The following is a 17,215-nucleotide window of genomic DNA, read 5'->3' as shown; positions in this document are numbered from 1 at the left end:
ATAAATCAAGTATTTTTACTAAGACTGGTGTACCCTCACTGAACAGTTTTGATCAAGGGTGCTCATAGAGAAGTTGAGGGATTAGGCCCTCCCTTTTGTTTTGGTTTTTTTGTTTTTTTTTTTTTCTTAAATCAGGAAAGATAATCATTACATGGAAGACACTGATGCAAACTAACTGGATGAAAATTATAATAATATATCTGTACTTTTGAATCTACCAGATATTTAGGTCCATCCTCAAAGAGACACAGTGCAAAAACTGGAGAATGGGAAAATCTCATCGAGATCAGCGGCCTTGGGAACGCCTGCCCTGGTCTGGCAGAGAGTTTGATGGCATGAGATTCTTCCTCAAGAAACAAACTTAGGCACAATAAGAGAACTTGAACTATTTTCTACAGCAAAGGTCACAATCAGATCTATGCTCACTGTATAAAGTCCATACTCACACTAAAACTTAGCTGTGGATTCCATGAGTCAGCTGGTTTTGATTTATGTTGTCCTTGAAAAGTCGTTAATAGGTTTAGTGAACAAGGGGAAGACTCCAGCATGTGGAAGTATTGACTCCTTCAGAATGGACATGATTAAAGATTGGTAAGTTCTTTCATCTTTTATAGTTCATATTTCTTTTTCTGTTCCATAGGATTGTGTATTTTTCTTTGGTTTTATAGCAGATGCTTTTTATTACAATTGACCTTTCAAGCTTAGGGGAATATAGCAAGCTAATATAGATGGGAATATGAGGACTAAACCTTGAAACTTTTGTTTCTCCCCTTCTTTTTGCAGACTTGACATTCAATTTTTAATGTATTTGCACATGTTTAAGCCTGTGCTATATAAGTATACACCAATGACATTTATTATCCATGTGCAATTCACATCCTCTGTATATATCTACAGCTGGGGATAGATACTACAATCCTGCATTGAGGACTCCAGTTCCTATTACTTCAGCTGAATCCAACTATTCAGTTAGTAGTTAGAAATGATTATTCAGTCAGATACACCACTAAAATTAGATATCTCTTCACAAGAGCATTTGCTTCTCCTTTCCTTGTCATCTTTTCAAAAGGTCTTTGTCTGGAAATGAAAGAGCTGAGTTACATTTTGCTGCTCTGATTCATCATGAGGTAAAGTTATGCTTATGAGGGTTTTGATTAGACTCTTAATCCATAGGGATGACAAACTCAAGCCTCAATGATATTTGCTAATCATAAACACCTTGTGTCAGAGCTTGTTCCTTTGTTTGGCCTCTCATGTCATGATGTGCCACAGTGAGGCTTTGGCCAGGAGAACTCACACAAACATTAACATAACTCGGTTTTTTGTCTTTCCTTCATACTTGCTTCTCTAAAGGACACATTTTAATAAAAAACAGATTTGAGAGAGCAATATTTATTACAAAAAATGAAAGGCATTTTTCTCAGGCAAATTAAAAAATAAATTATATAGCTGAGAAGAGCAGCTAAGATTTGTAAATAAAGTACTTCATATTTGCTCCTTGCACTGTTTCTGATGTGGAGACAGGCATTGATTCCATTACAGCAGGGAAGTATGGCTCTCCAAAGGCATCACTGAATTGGTAGGAAATGGAATAGTGTTTAATAATTGGGTAGAACTGGCATTTGTGAGTGCATGCAGAGATCTGAAGGATCTTAGATATTGGGTAAGATTTCCATTGGTTAATAAGTGATAATAAAAAGAGCAGAGTATTGATTCAAGTTTGCTGTTGATACCTAGAGTCATTGCTATAAGACACCTTTGGGCACAAATGGTCAGGTCGGGTCATTCCTGCGCTTGCACAGCTTCTAATAAGGCTTGTCCTCCACTTTGCAGATGGTCTCTCCTATAACAATTCTTATAACAAGCAACTCAAATCATGGCTTATGAGAACTTAAAGGTATCTCCATTACAATCTCCATCTCTGGTTCTTTTGCGCTGGGTTTTAGTGTTAAACATTGCAATGTACTCCTCCCCTTGCTCCCAGCCTGGCTAGCAACAAGGGGTTCTTGCAGAAGTGTAATTTCCACACCATGCAACTCAAAACCTGGATTGCAACAATTTAAAGGCATCTTCCTCACCATCTCCAACCCTGTACCCCTTGGACCAGACCACAGGTTTCAACATTGGAATGGGCTCCTCCCTATTTCCCCCACTTCATCTTGGACTTATCTGGAGACTGCAGTCCCTTCAGGGTGTACTTACTCCAAGTGGAGCCTTATCTGCTAGCCAGTCTCTCCAGAGCCATAGCTGCTCTGCAGAGCTGTAACTGGCACAGACACTTGGAGGTACATCCACTTTATTGTGCTCCTATCCACAGCCACAGATGTTCCAGGGTGTCCTGTTCATTCAGGTCACCATGCTCTTGGCTCCAGTTCACGCTGGAGTTCCAGCCTGCGCAGTGCAGCAGCACAGCAGCAGTTGTGATGCCCTGGCCACGTGCCAGCCAGATGCATGGCCGCTGCTGCTACCAAAATGTTCCCAGAGTGAAATGAGAAACAGCAGAGCAGCACAGCAAGCAGCAAAATAAGAGCAGAGCCACTAATGAGCACTAGAGTGGAATATACAGCAAGGTGAGCAAGCCCCGTGGCAGGCACAGGAGCCTATCCATTAAAACCTAAGCAGCAATGACAGCTCTGCATTTGATCTGGCACATTTTAATCAAATCTCTTGTTATCTCGAAATCTTTGAGCTCCATGTTCCATGCCAGAAAAGGACTGTCTTTAACCCCAGCCAGCAACTACACCCCACAGTCACCTGTTCATTTTCCCCCTGGTGGGAGAATGGGGCAGAATCTGTAGAGCAAAAGTGAGAAAACTCGTGGCTTGAGAAAAAAGTGTTTTAATAGGGAAAGGAAAAGCCATGCTTACAAGCAAAGCAAAACAAGGATTTAATTCCCCACTTCCCAAGGGCAGGCAGGTGTTTAGTCATCCCCAGAAAGTTTTGCTCCTATCATACATAATGGTGACTTGGGAAAACAAATGCCATCTCTCCATATATGCCATTCTTCTTTCCCTAACTTTATGTGCTGAGTGGGACAACATATGGTCTGGGATATCCCACTGGTGACTAGGGTCATCTGTCCTGGTTGTGTCTCCTCTCAACTTCTAGTGTGCCCCGAGACTTGACACTGTGCAAACACTGCTCAACTGTAGCTAAACAGCCCTGTGCCAAGAGTTTTGAGCACAATCCAAATCATAAAAGCTAATTTGGAAAAAATATCTCTATCCCCATCAAAACAAGTGCAAATACATAGCATAAGAAGCACAAAATCACATTACACAGCACTGAACATAGCCATTAAAAATTTAGAAACCAAAAGACCTATATATTACTGCAAGTCCAGAATATACATATTAGTGTAAGGTTGTCAATTTAATTAATGTTTTAGTAAGGTCTCTATTCAGAAACTTTTATATTACAGATATAACCAAAACAAGCATTTTAAGGGGTAACTAGCAGAATGTCAGTCTGACAGTGCTACATATGCCTACAATACAGCCTTGAAACGTAATTGTCATCACAAAATTAAAAATACTAATGTAACAAACATGCACAGAAGGGAATGCTATATTAATTATTATTTCTAGATTTTGAGCTTTTAGTTTATAAAAAATATAAAAACACAACATACACCCAGAAAGACTATCTTGTATTGGATGTGCTATTATAGTGAGTATGAGGAAGGTCACAATATAATGAGCTTGAAAGAACTTTTCCGTATGTATTCTCCTTCTTTTCTGATAGGTTTGCAAGGTTAAATGGCAAAACATTTATTAGTCATAGGGACTACTATCAGTGAATAAAAAGAAAATAATAATTACATTCAAAGCTTATTTGTAGGAGAACCTTGTGGTGATAAGCAGAACAATAAAAATACCAAGAAATCAACTCTCCCCAGAAACCCCAGGGAACAAAATTACATTTCTTACAGCTTGACTGAGACTTCGTATTGATCTCCAAGAAGTGAATTGGCTTGCTTCAGTGCCTCAGTTTCCTCTAATATAAAAATGACAGGCATTGCTTAGAATATATTGAGAGCTGTTGTAGAAAAAGTTAATTGAAACTTAGTGATAGAAGCTTAAAGATTAATAATAGCTAGAGCAGACAAAGCCAGCAGCTTAAACATCAATAGCTGGAGTAGGCAGAGCTTGTAGATTGTGGTATATGAACTGTAACAGCAGTATTCCAACATGCTGAATAACTAACTAGAGAAGCTGACCTGAGGGGATGTGATATTGTGTAAGGACTTAGCCACTTAGCAACTGCTTAGTAACCAAACAGGAAACAAATCAAATGAAAAAAACAAAACAAACAAAAAAAAAAACCAAAAAAAAAAAAAAAAAAAAAAAAAAAAAACCAAAAAAACCAGGGCACTGTGGACCTTACTATTATTATTACAAAATTTTACATTTGGAGTGGAGAACTCAGATTTTGGGGATGTAATTGCCCAGGGATTTTTTGTATGAGGTCCCTCTGTGGACGGACACACAGCTCAAGCTGTAGTGTTATTAATAAAAAGTACTTTCCTAAAGGAATATATTTTTTTGGATTGTGCAGAAAGGTGGAGACAAACCCTATTTGAGCAGGTGGCATGTGCAATTTCCATAACACAGCTTAACCCATTAGTTATTATAAAGCATATAGGTCTTCTCATAAAAGGTATTACTGAAGTGCAAGGGTATAATTTTAATGTAAAAAGAATGAAGTGTGAAACATAAAACACAAAATGCTTCAGCACAGAAAAAGATGGAGAGTTTATAGAATGAGGCCAAAGGAATGAAAAAATAATTTTAGGGAAATGTGAAGCCAAGAATGAAGTATTATTCCTGCAAAACTATTAAAGAGAAAGGTAATCTCTAGTAGTGGATAACCCTTTAAGAGACATTAGGGATAATCTTTTGGTAGAGGTGCCTGCCACCACAGCCTATTTACATGGACGGTTTCTTGAGCATTCTCAAAGGAGGATAAAAGGGTGAGAAGAGAACTAACACCAGGGAAATACTTACAGCAAACCAGAACAAGAGCAAAAGCCTGAAGGAACATAGCATTACACGAGGAAAAGAACAGAACAATTTGAAAAAAGAAACATATCTACAAAAGACGCTAAAATCAACAGGATCCAGTACAGAACAGCAGAAACCCAATACACAAGGTGTGAACCTTCCTAATACAAAGTAGTCACTAGAAGAGCCTCAAATAACACGTATCCAAGCTTGAAATCATAGAAGGAAAGAAAGATAATGCTGAGTAAAAAAAAACCACAGAAGAATGAATAACAACATTGTTTAAGGCTTACCAGGATGGTTTCATGAAATACCTTGGTGGCAAACAGAACAGTGCTTCACATATGAGCAAGTGACACATAGGATTTGTCAGAGAATTTTTGGACAGAATGTACAGCCTTCAAAATTTTTTTAAACATTATAAAATCTCTCTTATTACTTGACCACCCAAAGATGACTTTTACCAAGGCCATCTGGTACTGCAGGAGATAGATGCAGTTTAGGAGGATAAAGAGCTATCTGGAGGAATAAAGAAAAACAAGGTGAGAAGAAACAAGTAAAAATGGATGTATGTGCCACATGTGGTACTGCAAACACCAGTATAGGGTCCTGCTGTTTTCACTGTGCTTGGCAAGAAGAGAAGGATGTTCTATTTAGTCACAAAATATTATAAGGAAGCAAAATGAAGAGTGGCAGAAGACAGGAATTAAAAAAGCTTACAAAGCAGTTATACTTAAAATAGCCTGAATAGTTAAACAACTTAAATGCAATTAAAATGCACTTTTTAAAATCCCAGAGCTAGTCAGAAAATGCCATTAAAATGTAGTTCACCAACAAACATGGAAAATAAGTATCAGAATAAAATCTTAAATCTAAATTAAAAAAAAAAGTCATCTTCCCTGAGGTTTACAGTAACTTGAGTATTATACTCTTTTTAGCAGTGAGGACAAAGTAATTTCATGTATGATCAAAAGATTAAATCAGAATTTGTAAACAGTAAAAGAAATTATTATATAAAGAAAATTTCTTTCAGGACAAGAAAAGTTATCTACTGGAAAAATCATGAGCAAATAACTTTAACAATAATGACTACATTTTGGTCCAAAACACTGGACATTTTGATAATTCAATACAATTTCGAGTTCAATTTTACAATTATTGCAGCTTCCTGGTATTTTGCAAAGTTAGGAAGTAAGCTTTCCCTCATATCTGTGATAACAAGTGATCATGGCAAAGTTATATTTAGCATTATAGCTGGAAATAAAAAATTAAGAGCTTGAGAATCTATTCATTTGAAAGTATTTTCCCCTTATCTTCAATAATGTGGTATTGTAGACATTTCCCTAATTAGAATATTTGTATTTTGCAAATATTGCTTAGGTGGAAAAGTGTGCTGCAATGTCGTAAGGTTCAACCACAGTAATACAAAAGGGGAATAGCAAGCAGACACTCCACTTTTTTTTGTCTTTCTCCTCTATTTCTAGAATCAGACGTAATTTTGTCAAGTTTGAACTATTCAATAAAGGAATTATTTCTTCTGGTATATATCCAGGTAAACTGGATAGATATCCAATTTTGTGGCACACTTGGGAATTAGTCCTGGTTTTTTTACTTTAGCTTTTTTTTAATTTCTGCTTTAATAAGAGACTCTTAGAAGCCCTTTCTGTCATAATATTGTCATAGGAAAAATAATGGGTCCTCACCTTTTTCTGCTACTACTTTTGAAATATTTCAAATAAAACCTGTTAGTGGAGAACTAGAATGAAAATGGCAAGTAGCTGTGAAGCCATGTTGCTGAAGCCTTATAAAAATATGGCTAAGACTTAGAATCCAAGTTAGCTTGAACTAGCATGAAAAAGTAAATTACTGATTGTTTTTTAGTTTTGTGTAAGAGCTAACACCTGAAGTAGCTTTTTACACCATATCCAAGCAAACCATACATTAAACAAGTTCATTAAAATGCTTTGTGCTCCTAACAGAGGGAGCCAGTACAAGCTGACATGTTTGGGGACAGGCCCCCACCCCGCTCTGACAGAGTGTGCATCCTGCAGGCTTGGGACTGTGGGAGTGTCTTGGATGGAGCGATGCACCTCAGTGCTAAGAGACAAGCAGCAATATGTTTATTGATAGAAACTGGAGATTTAACATAGTGGAAAATGTGGCAGGGCTTTGACAAGTTCTGATGACACGGTAAACTTTATTTGCTGCAGAGAGGACAAGGTCAGACAGAACTCTGAGGGAGGCTCCTTTTGAGTCACAAAGCACATTCTAATCTCCTCAGAGGGGAGTTTAGTAGCAGCTGGATCCAGATTTACCCCCAGATTTGACCAATGGCTTATGTCTAAAGCACTGTATGTGCACAATCAAGCCCTTATATTACTTAGCTAAGATTTCAAAGTTCAGTGTACTCATTCCCAATTCAGTTACTGGGTGTCTGATTAGATAAGGAATCTCTAAATTGTCCACAACCTCTGAGCAGCAACCTTTCGAGGTGTCCCTACTCCAGGGTAGATCCTGCTGCGTATCCCATAGAGGATATCTGAGTGTGCCCCGGGCTCTGTACTGTTAATAGAGTTAGGAAATGGGCTCATGGTCATACCTTCATCCTGACTACAGCTGTCAGTGTCTCCCAAACATGACTTGAGTCAGACCTTCACCAGCACTGGGGTTGGTGTGCACGTGGCTCCAATCAGCCCCTGACTGTTGTGTTGTTATCTGTCTCCCCTGAATCCACAGGTACAATAGCAAGGAAAGGACTCAACTGAATGGGGCAGTCTCCTGGTGACAAAGGACATGGAGAAGGCTGTGCCATTCAATATTTTTTTCATGAATCCCAGGCCTTGAGACTCACAGGAAGGTCTGGAGCAAGGACTGCTTACTGTCTGTGGAGGAGGATGAAATTAGGGACCATTTAAACTGACTGAACATACCCAAGTCTCTCAAACCTATTGGGATGTCAGCACGAGTGCTGAGGGCAATGGCACAGGCCGCTCACAGTTATCTGTGGAAGACTATGGGAATCCAGGAAAGTTGACAAAGACCAGAAGTTGATAAAGTCCATCTTCAAGGGCAAGGCCAGGAAACTGCAGGCAAACCAACCTCACCTCAGCCCTCAGGAGGGGGATGTAGCAAATAATCCTAGTAAACCATTTGTAAACACACCAAGGACCAGAAGGTGACTGGGAGTAGTCAGATTGGATTTATGAAGGGAAAATCATGCATGAAAAACCTGATAGGTTTCTATAATGAGATAACTGTTTTGGTGCATGAGGAGGGAGAAGGGAATGTTGTTTATCTTCAACTTGGTAAGGCTGTTGATATTGTCTTCCAAAATACCCTCACAGACAAGCTGATGAAGCATGGGCTAGAGAAGTGGACAGCAAGGTGGATTGAAAAATGCCTGTAATAAGTAGCTCAAAGAGAAGCTGGAAGGTGGTCCCCAGTAATGTACCCAAGCTGTTTATACTGGGCTCAATCCTGTTTAACACTTTCATTAACCAGGATGATAGGAAAGAGTCTGTACTCAGCAGTTTTTCAGATCATATAAAAGTGGAAAGAGTGGCAGGTACAACAGAAGGTTCTATTGTAATTCAGAGGGGTTTTGACAGGCTGGAGAAATGGTCTGATAGGAGCAGCTGGGTCCCCAGAATAATTCTTGCCTCTGTCCTTCTGAACTCACAACCTGACTGGACCCAATCCTAGGCAGCTTGCTCTGGCTGACCCTGCTGTGAACATGGGGTTTGAAGCTGTCTTCCTGCCTCACCATCCTGCGATTCTGTGTTTAAAATGTTCAGTATTGATAGTTATTGTGAAGCCTTTGAAATTTTAAAAATAATCAGATGTATGATATTCAATATCAAGAAGTATGTTGCTATACACAAAGTTAGAGTGAATATAAATTTCTTTAAAATTATATTTTGAAATAATAAATTAACTCTTGAGGATAAATCTTGTAGATTAAATTAGAAAGATTAAGAAATATTTGACACATTTATATAAAATATACTGATTTACATAGTTTTAAAAGCTAGAATCACCTTTAATCAATATAAGTATCAAGAGAAGATGAACAGTAAATAAGCAAGAAAACTAAAATAAAAGTTATAAACTAATATCTAAAATACAGTCAGCTGCAGGAAACAGACTTTCCTACAAACAAACCATCTGGATTTCAACTCTCATCATATTTTAACCTAAATTAAAGGGTGTCTTGAAGGTAGCATAAATGGTAAAGAAAATGTTATGGGCTTCTTAAAGCACTCCATTTATTCTCTGTCTCTTTCAAGACTGAGAAGAAGGCTATGGGAAGATATGAGCAGATATTTCTTTCTAAGGGGCTGAAGAAAAGAATTTTCTGGGCAATAATGTCTTTCTAAATCCATCTCAGATAGACTGCACTTACAATTCTCTCTCGAGGAAGGAACTTTGCTTTTTATCTATTGGTGATTCTTAGCGAAATGATCTGCTCAATTCTGTAGATTATGATACGCTGTGTTAGATTTTGAGGTACTGTGCTGACATCTAACCTAAAACCCTTTTTTTTTAAGGCATCAATACCTCTCCTAGAGCAAAACCTTCCCAATCTTCATAAACAGAAGAAAAACAAACCTTCTTTTCAAAACCTGAAGTTTTCATGGTAATTTTCATCTGATTTCAATAAATGGTGAAAAAATGGTTGAACAAAATATATAAAAGTAGATTTTACTTAAGTAGTCAGTACATTTTCTATCATCAGTAGACTGTTCAATTTGTCAGAAAGTACATAAGTACTTTGAGAGGGGACTGTTTACAGGTTTAATTAATTTAAAATTATATAATTAGCCACATTATCACAGTTAACAGAATCACAGAAATTATCGAGGAAGAAAGCCTATTAGATTATTTTCCTAGTCTGCTTGCCAAAGCAGGAGTACTTCCTAGGCTATTGCTCACAACACTTGATTTTTAATGGAGTTTAAAATGCATTGTAAAAGGTGAACATATTTCAACCTCTCAGGAAACTAATGAGTGGAGTTTCACAATTCTGCATCTGCATGAGCTTTTCAGATGTAAGGCCCTGACTTTGCAAATGTTATGCACTGAGTCAGTTTTTATATACCAAGTCATTTGCTAATATCAGCTGATGACAATCTGTGCCCACTGGATTATGTGCTTCACAAAGTACATAAGAAATGTTCTTCCCAGCTTTCTTGGGGAGTCTTATTTACAGTTTATACACTGAAATGCAGTTTTGATAATAAAATGCAGTAAATTATAATATATCCATGATCTGAATAAGGGCAGTTTTCAGTCTGTCATGAGGGAAACAAGAAAGAAAAAGAAATAAGAAAGGAATGAGTCAAACTCTGTAATGAAATTTCATTAACTAAATGGTGGAGATGATAGGCACCTAAGGAGGTAAGGAAAATTTTTGTCTTATCTTATATAGAATTAAAATAGCCAACAGATTCTTTAGCTGCTGTGTTTACCCTCATACTTCAAAATCATTACAATTCAGGAGCTGAGTGGATGTTCAGGGATCATAGTTGAGTATGAGGAGAGGTGGTGGGTGTAAGTCATAAGATGAGACTCTTGATTAACCATAATGGCAGCATAATGTGAATTAGAAGTCCAAAGACAGCTCATTCCAAACACAACTCAGGAAAAAAGTTGATTTTAAACAAGGGATGTGGTTCTCATGGCTGCCTAAGAAAATTAGAACTTCACTACAGTTGTATCATTGGCTGTTAGACAGAAATACAACACTAGGCACAGGAAATTCAGTAAAAGTGACAGTTTTTCAACAAATACTACTCTAATATCAAATTCTGCTTGTCAAAACTATAGTTAGGAAACACAAATCTCCAGGATAAGGAAGGTCTGAAAGAATTTGGGAATAAAGACATTTTTTGGGTATTAGTGTTCAAACTCATGTGACTTGTATTGATTCATTTCTATTCCTTGTAGAAAGGCTTATGTGATATTTGTCAACAGATTATTGTAGGAAAAAGAGTTCAACATATTTCCTCAGTGTTTAAAATAATGCTGATTCTCTTTGTCTTTCTTTTGAACATATAAATGAAAAACTATCCCAGTAATTTTAGTTTAAGCAAGATGCAAAATTGGACAATCCTATGTTTTTCCTAATATCGGTATTTTCCTTCAGCAGTTAAGATTATTATCTTTCATACCAAGAAGAAAAAGGAGGCTGCTATCTTTGCAACAAGTAAGGTATCACAGGAGAACTTTGCAGAGAATGTTGAATTCAGAGATTTTCAGGTATGCTGTTTGAAAAGAGATCGTGTGTATTGCAGCTGGTGACACCACAGACAGCTCAAACATCTAAATACAATTTCCGTCCCTTTTGTTATCAAACAGTGGAGCTGGAGGAGCTGGAGGAGCCCTTTGAGTCTCATCTGAATTTGTCCTGCAGAGACTTTTGCGTGGTGTGCTTAAATACATCTGCTAGAAATCACTGGACCACTTAGATTGGAAAAGACCTCTGTGATCATCAAGTCCAACCTTTGACTGATCACCACCTTGTCAACCAGACCAGAGCACTGAGTGCCATGTCCAGTAATTTCTTGAATACTTCCAAGGATGGTGATTTCACCACCTCTCTGGGCAAGTCTGCTCCAATGCCTAACTGCTTGTTCATTGAGGAGAGTCTCCCTGATATCCAACCTGAACCTACCCTGGTGCACTGGAGGCCATTCCCTCTTGTCTTGTTGTGGTTGTCTGGGAGAAGGGCTAAACTCTCACCTGGCACTACCCTTCTGTCAGGGAATTGTAGAGAGTGATGATGTTCCCCCTGAGCCTCCTTTTCTCCAGGCTGAGCCCCCCCAGCTGCCCCTCATCAGACTTGTGTTCCAGACCCTTTCCCAGCTCTGTTTCCTTCTCTGGACCTGCTCCAGCACCTCAGTGTCCTTCTTGCAGTGAAGGCCCAACACTGGACACAGGATTTGAGGTGTGGCCTCACCAGTGCTGAGTACAGCAGGACAGTCACTGCCCTGGTCCTGAAGGCCTCATTTACTGTGTACTTGTGGCCCCTACTAACCAAGCCTTGCTATACAACATTGCAGCCTTTCTTTGTTTCACTAATTCTCCCTTGCCAGATGTTTCTAGAGCGTCTGTAATTACGATGCTGAGACTGAGCTGAGTGCTCATCACATATTAGGACACCAGGGAACAAACCTCCCTTTTACTATCTGTTGAAATGATTTGCTGAATCCACCCACCACATATAGAGGCTCTGTGTTAACCAAAGGCAACAAAATGGTCGTATATCAGTTCACTGCCAATATTCACACAACATTCACGGCCCAGAATATCCTGTGATCTCACACCTACATTGTAATATTGTATGTTTCAACAATATTTTTCACAAATAGGGATATATTGGATTATTTTATGCAATGACAAAGATATGAATCTAAGATAATAGTCCAAGTAAAAGCATAACACAAAGCTAGCTACATTACTATCTCAGTACTGCAGTGAAGGAAGCTGCTCCTCAATCCCCCATTCTAGCCAAGAAAATTGAGAGTCTATTGCACCTTGTACAGAGAGTTGTTAAAATTACTGACAAGATTAACATTTAATAAAAATAAGAGATGAATGAATAAGGAAAAAAAAGGCAAAAATCTATTGCATAGCCTGGGAAAATAGGATTTAAAACAGTAAGAAAGAAGAATGTGCATTTTATGCCATGTAGAATGTTAAATATCTTTATGAGTAGACCAGACTGTCCAGGAATATGGAAAAGAGAACTCTAGTATTTGGTTAGCATTCGGATTTTGAAACAGAATGAAAGCATGGCAAGGAAATGAAATCTTGACACACTGACTAGACCCTTTACTTATTAAAATATATATTTATGGTTTTCTCCAGCCCTGCCCCCCTGTAAGTCACTCACTTAGGTTTATATAGTGAGTCCTGCTAGGGAACACCCAAAGGCACCATACAAAATCAATACAAGAACAAATACACTTAAATATTCATGAATACACATGCATAATGCACATAGTCTTCATTTAGTCTGAAAAGCAGACAGGGATTCCAAGGATTTATTCTTTTCATATTCAAGAAAGTACCAATTTTACTGTGAAGAGTTCATTAGAAATGCATTAGATTAGATGAATACAAAACTGTACAAACTATTACATCCTCTGTCAAAACCTGGCACCATGGTGTCTATGGTGGCAGATGGGCAGGTAGAAAAGAAAGCATACAGCTGTTTCCTAACCCTCACAGAAGCCTAATAGTTGCAGTGGCTATGAAACATCATGACCTCAACTCACTTTCTGTGAGAAAGATGAGAAAGTACCATCTTTAACATGTATACCTCAGATTCACAAATCATCTTACTATAAATGTATTTGTGTTACTCAAATTTTTCTAGACCCCACTTGTTTCAGCAAGTCTCCAGTCTCCTTATGCCAGTCACCCAAAGATGTGTTTGATCTGCAGTTATTCCTAGAAACACTGTTTTAACAGGCATGAGTTATGTGAGTTGCAGATGATGGTTGTGTGTGGATAGTCCTGAGCACTGTGCTCTAGGGGACCTCCTTGGGGTAGGATGTTGGACTAGATGGCCTCCAGTGGTTCCTTCCAACCTTAAACATTGTTTTATACTGTGATATGAAATCAGACTTTCCATGAGATTCAGAATGGTTGAGGTTTCATTTCCTCATTTCCAAAACAATTAACTTTCTATCTGGGCAGTCTAACATTTTCTGCTGTTTCTGCATGTACTTTGTAACCTCCCACGGAGTACTTTGATGCCAAAATGAGTGTTATTTTCATTAGTAGCAGACTTCCTTTGATGTTATGCAAAAAATCTTGTTAGCATTTTGACTAATAAAAACTATTAATAGTGAAGTTGTGACTCTTCAAGTTGTGTTTATCCTGCTGGCCCACTACCTATTTTTTATTAAAGCACACTAATATTAGATAGCTTATTAAAAACCATTGGAAGAAGATAGAAAGACACATTTCTGAGTCTCCCCAATGCCTCACAATGTCATAAGGTGCTTTCATGGGTTATTGCAGTGGCCCTTTTAGAAAATCAGTCTTTTTAAAGGTGCTGTAACCACATGAGGATATTTCTGGAGTAAGGACTTTGGAGAGGCCTATTACATATGGAAGATCAGGTGAATATTTTTTGATGAAAGCTCAGCATCTCACTTCCTTATCCATTGACTATCCAGTCTTATGAGTTTCTAGATCATGTAGTAACTTTTCTTATAGTCATGACACCAACATAAACCTCTCCTATAGGCAGACTATTCTTTTTTTTTTTTTTTTTTTTTTTTTTTTTCCCTTTTGATTCTATTTTAAACTGTTTGCTCCAAAAAACTGTATTTGGGTGTATTGAGCCAACATGTTCATAACTTGGCTTGAAGAGGATACATTTTGATCCTAAAGGACGAGTTTGTCTTGACAATCCAGCTGAAATTGTTAGGGCTTGCACAGACGTTTTGTGTTGTGTTTGAGCTTAGTCATGTCACAGACTATGGTGTGGTGTCCATCCAGTGCTTTTAATAATGTCGTGTTGTTACAGGACCTTTTATTGTTCTACAGATCAGGACCTGATTTGGAATAAAAAATATTCAGAGATGTGTATGTCTCATTAGAAAAAATAAATCAGTTATGCATACTTTAATACTGTATGCCCTGTGGATGTGTGGATATAGATGAAAAAGGCTTGGCTTAACTTTCTGTGTATACTGAAATTCCTTTTACATAGAATCATACAAAAAGACACAGAACTTGGTTATTTTGAAGCTGTATTGAAACAAAACATGGATTCTGGGGCAATGGGGCAGAGTTTTTTGGGAAATATTGAAGACTAATAAAAATATTTGTTTCCTTCTGTATAATTTAAAGAAAAAACTATTTAATGATAGGTTCTGTAAACTGGAATTGAACAATTAGTACACAATAAAAGAAAATATTTTCTAGTGAAAATCTGAAGATAAATGAAATACTAATTTCTCCTTATTTTCTCTGTGCAGCAAAACCCAGAAAAGGCTAAGAAAATTTGTCTTTAAAATCAACTAATCCTTATTCTTTAAATGACAATGTCATTATTTACAGTAGAGATGGTGAATTTGTGTACCATATGATCTCTGATTTAAAAATATGACCTGCTATCTAAGAATTAATCTGTGACTAACTCTAGGATCTTCTGAAAATTAAATGAAGTAGTTCCAGAATCTGTCTAAATAAATGAATACTTGGCATATAGAAGTGCACTCTTACAAACATAACTGGATCACATTATGAAATTTGACTTTAGGTGAATTAAACTGCAACAATAATTGTTTCTAACTTGTGGAAAGAAAATCATCCCTGATACTGAGTTATATCACTAAAAACATAATGAAAAGCTGTGCTTGAAGTTTGAAATTATCTTTATAAATTTCTAAATAAATTAATTTTTATTTTTAAAGTTTCTGAGCTTCTTTTCACAATGTAGAAACACACTCTTTTGGAAAACTACTTTAAATATTGAAAATTAATCTGCCCATTGTTCATATTTGAGGAATCTTTTTTTCCTGGGTTCTTGGTCTATACATATCCTAGGAAAAGTGCATCACTTAAATATACAGAAAGCTTATTTTTAATTAGTCATGAATATTTAAACCCAGTGAGTCCTACCTAAGCCCTACTGGAGTCCATATCCACAAGGGGGCAGAACAAACATTAATCACAGAAGTCCAATTCTACTTTCTTTCTAGAAACTCATTCTTTAAGCATAGCACCAGATTTCTCTTCCATCTGGATTGAAACATTTTTGCTTTGCTAGAGACACTTCCCAAGAAGTTTTTATGTCCTTATCTATAATAATTCCAATATTAAAGAAAAAAAAAAAAAGGAAAAAGAAAATGAAACTATTATATTATTTTCCAGAAATCTTTAAAGCATCTCTTGGAAACCAAGGATGATTAAGAGAAAGGGATAATTTCTCTCACCCTTCATTTTCTCAAATGGCAACATTTTCAATTTTTATTATTAAAACAAACCCAAAACAAACCCTTCAAATTCTGATAGTTTTCTCAATTTAAGCTTAAAGTTCTTTTAAATCCTTTTGATTCAAAATAGGAATGTTAACATTTAATCTTGGCAAGGCAAAGAAGACATCAGTATGATTATAACACGATTTGTATTGAGGATTCAGGAGATAAGGGTCTTTTCTTTGAATATAGAATATACATGTTAAAGGTAGCGAAATAGTTCATTTTATTCATTTGTTCATTTTGTTCATTAGCTCATTTTGTTTTGATGCATTCCCCCATAACTATTATAAACCTAAAGGCCAAGATATCTGGTGCAGTAGTGAATTTTCTGTGTTAATAGTTTGTGTTTGTATAAGGAAAAACATAACACATACAGGAAGGCTGGCATTTAAATATTGCAGAAGTAGGTTGTGGGTTTCAGCACTCACAGTTCTTTACCAATGAAATACAGCTGAGATAAAAAGGGGGAGAATGGATGCACTAAAAATCTGTATCCAAACAGTAGCAAGTCTTGTTTACAAACAGAATCTGTTTCAGAGCATTTGGGGGTTATTTTCATAGAAATGTTAGCAGACCAATTTATGGCTCACATTCATATTTCTCTGCTTGCCAAATAATAAAGTGGTAGCCAGACTGAGATGTGTGCCACCTTCATCCTGGCTCCCAGGAAAATGCTTTGCTGCAGGCTTCTATGGAGTTTTAATGAGCTGGAGAGGACTGGGAGCATCTGATGCATGGCAGGACACCAATCCGTGTATTAATACAGTTGTATAAATATATTAAATCACATAAAATCCATAATGCTCTACTCATACCTGTTCTGCTTCTGACGGAAATGAAGTGCCTACAGAACCACACGTTATTACAGTTCAGCTAATGGCCAGACTGAGAATAATGCTGTGGCTGCTAGACAGACAGGCTGCAAATTGCGCTGCCTGAAGGCAAAGAATGAATTTCCTCATATTCATGTTATACAGACCACGGCCTCAATTGGAGGGCATTCCGTGGCATTTTGAGAGGATGCTGCTTTCCATACCAAGGTGGAATGAGCCTTATTACAAGTTACCATCTCTTCTGTGGAAGAGCACCCACCACAACAGATGTTGCACATTTTTAAGGTTGGGATTGGAATTCCAGATGATTTGGCAAACTCGAGAAGAGGTCTGTAAAGAAAATAAAAGGAAGGATAATGGAAATAAAAACAAAGCTGTG

At 37.3% G+C, this 17,215-nt stretch overlaps 1 long non-coding RNA gene across 1 annotated transcript; it reads left to right on the top strand.

Moving 5' to 3' along the window:
- Nucleotides 1-493: 493 nt before the first annotated feature.
- LOC310906345 lies at nucleotides 494-11,897 on the top strand. The gene is made up of 4 exons (XR_014589389.1): nucleotides 494-591; nucleotides 7,740-8,178; nucleotides 9,551-9,639; nucleotides 11,361-11,897. It is a non-coding gene; the product is annotated as an uncharacterized lncRNA (long non-coding RNA).
- Nucleotides 11,898-17,215: the final 5,318 nt, after the last annotated feature.

The sequence above is a fragment of the Zosterops lateralis genome, assembly GCF_965231275.1.
Source record: "Zosterops lateralis genome assembly, chromosome: 2".
NCBI classification, from domain to species: Eukaryota; Metazoa; Chordata; class Aves; order Passeriformes; family Zosteropidae; genus Zosterops; species Zosterops lateralis.
Note: the sequence above shows the minus strand (reverse complement) of the source record. Positions and strands in the feature narration are given on the sequence as shown.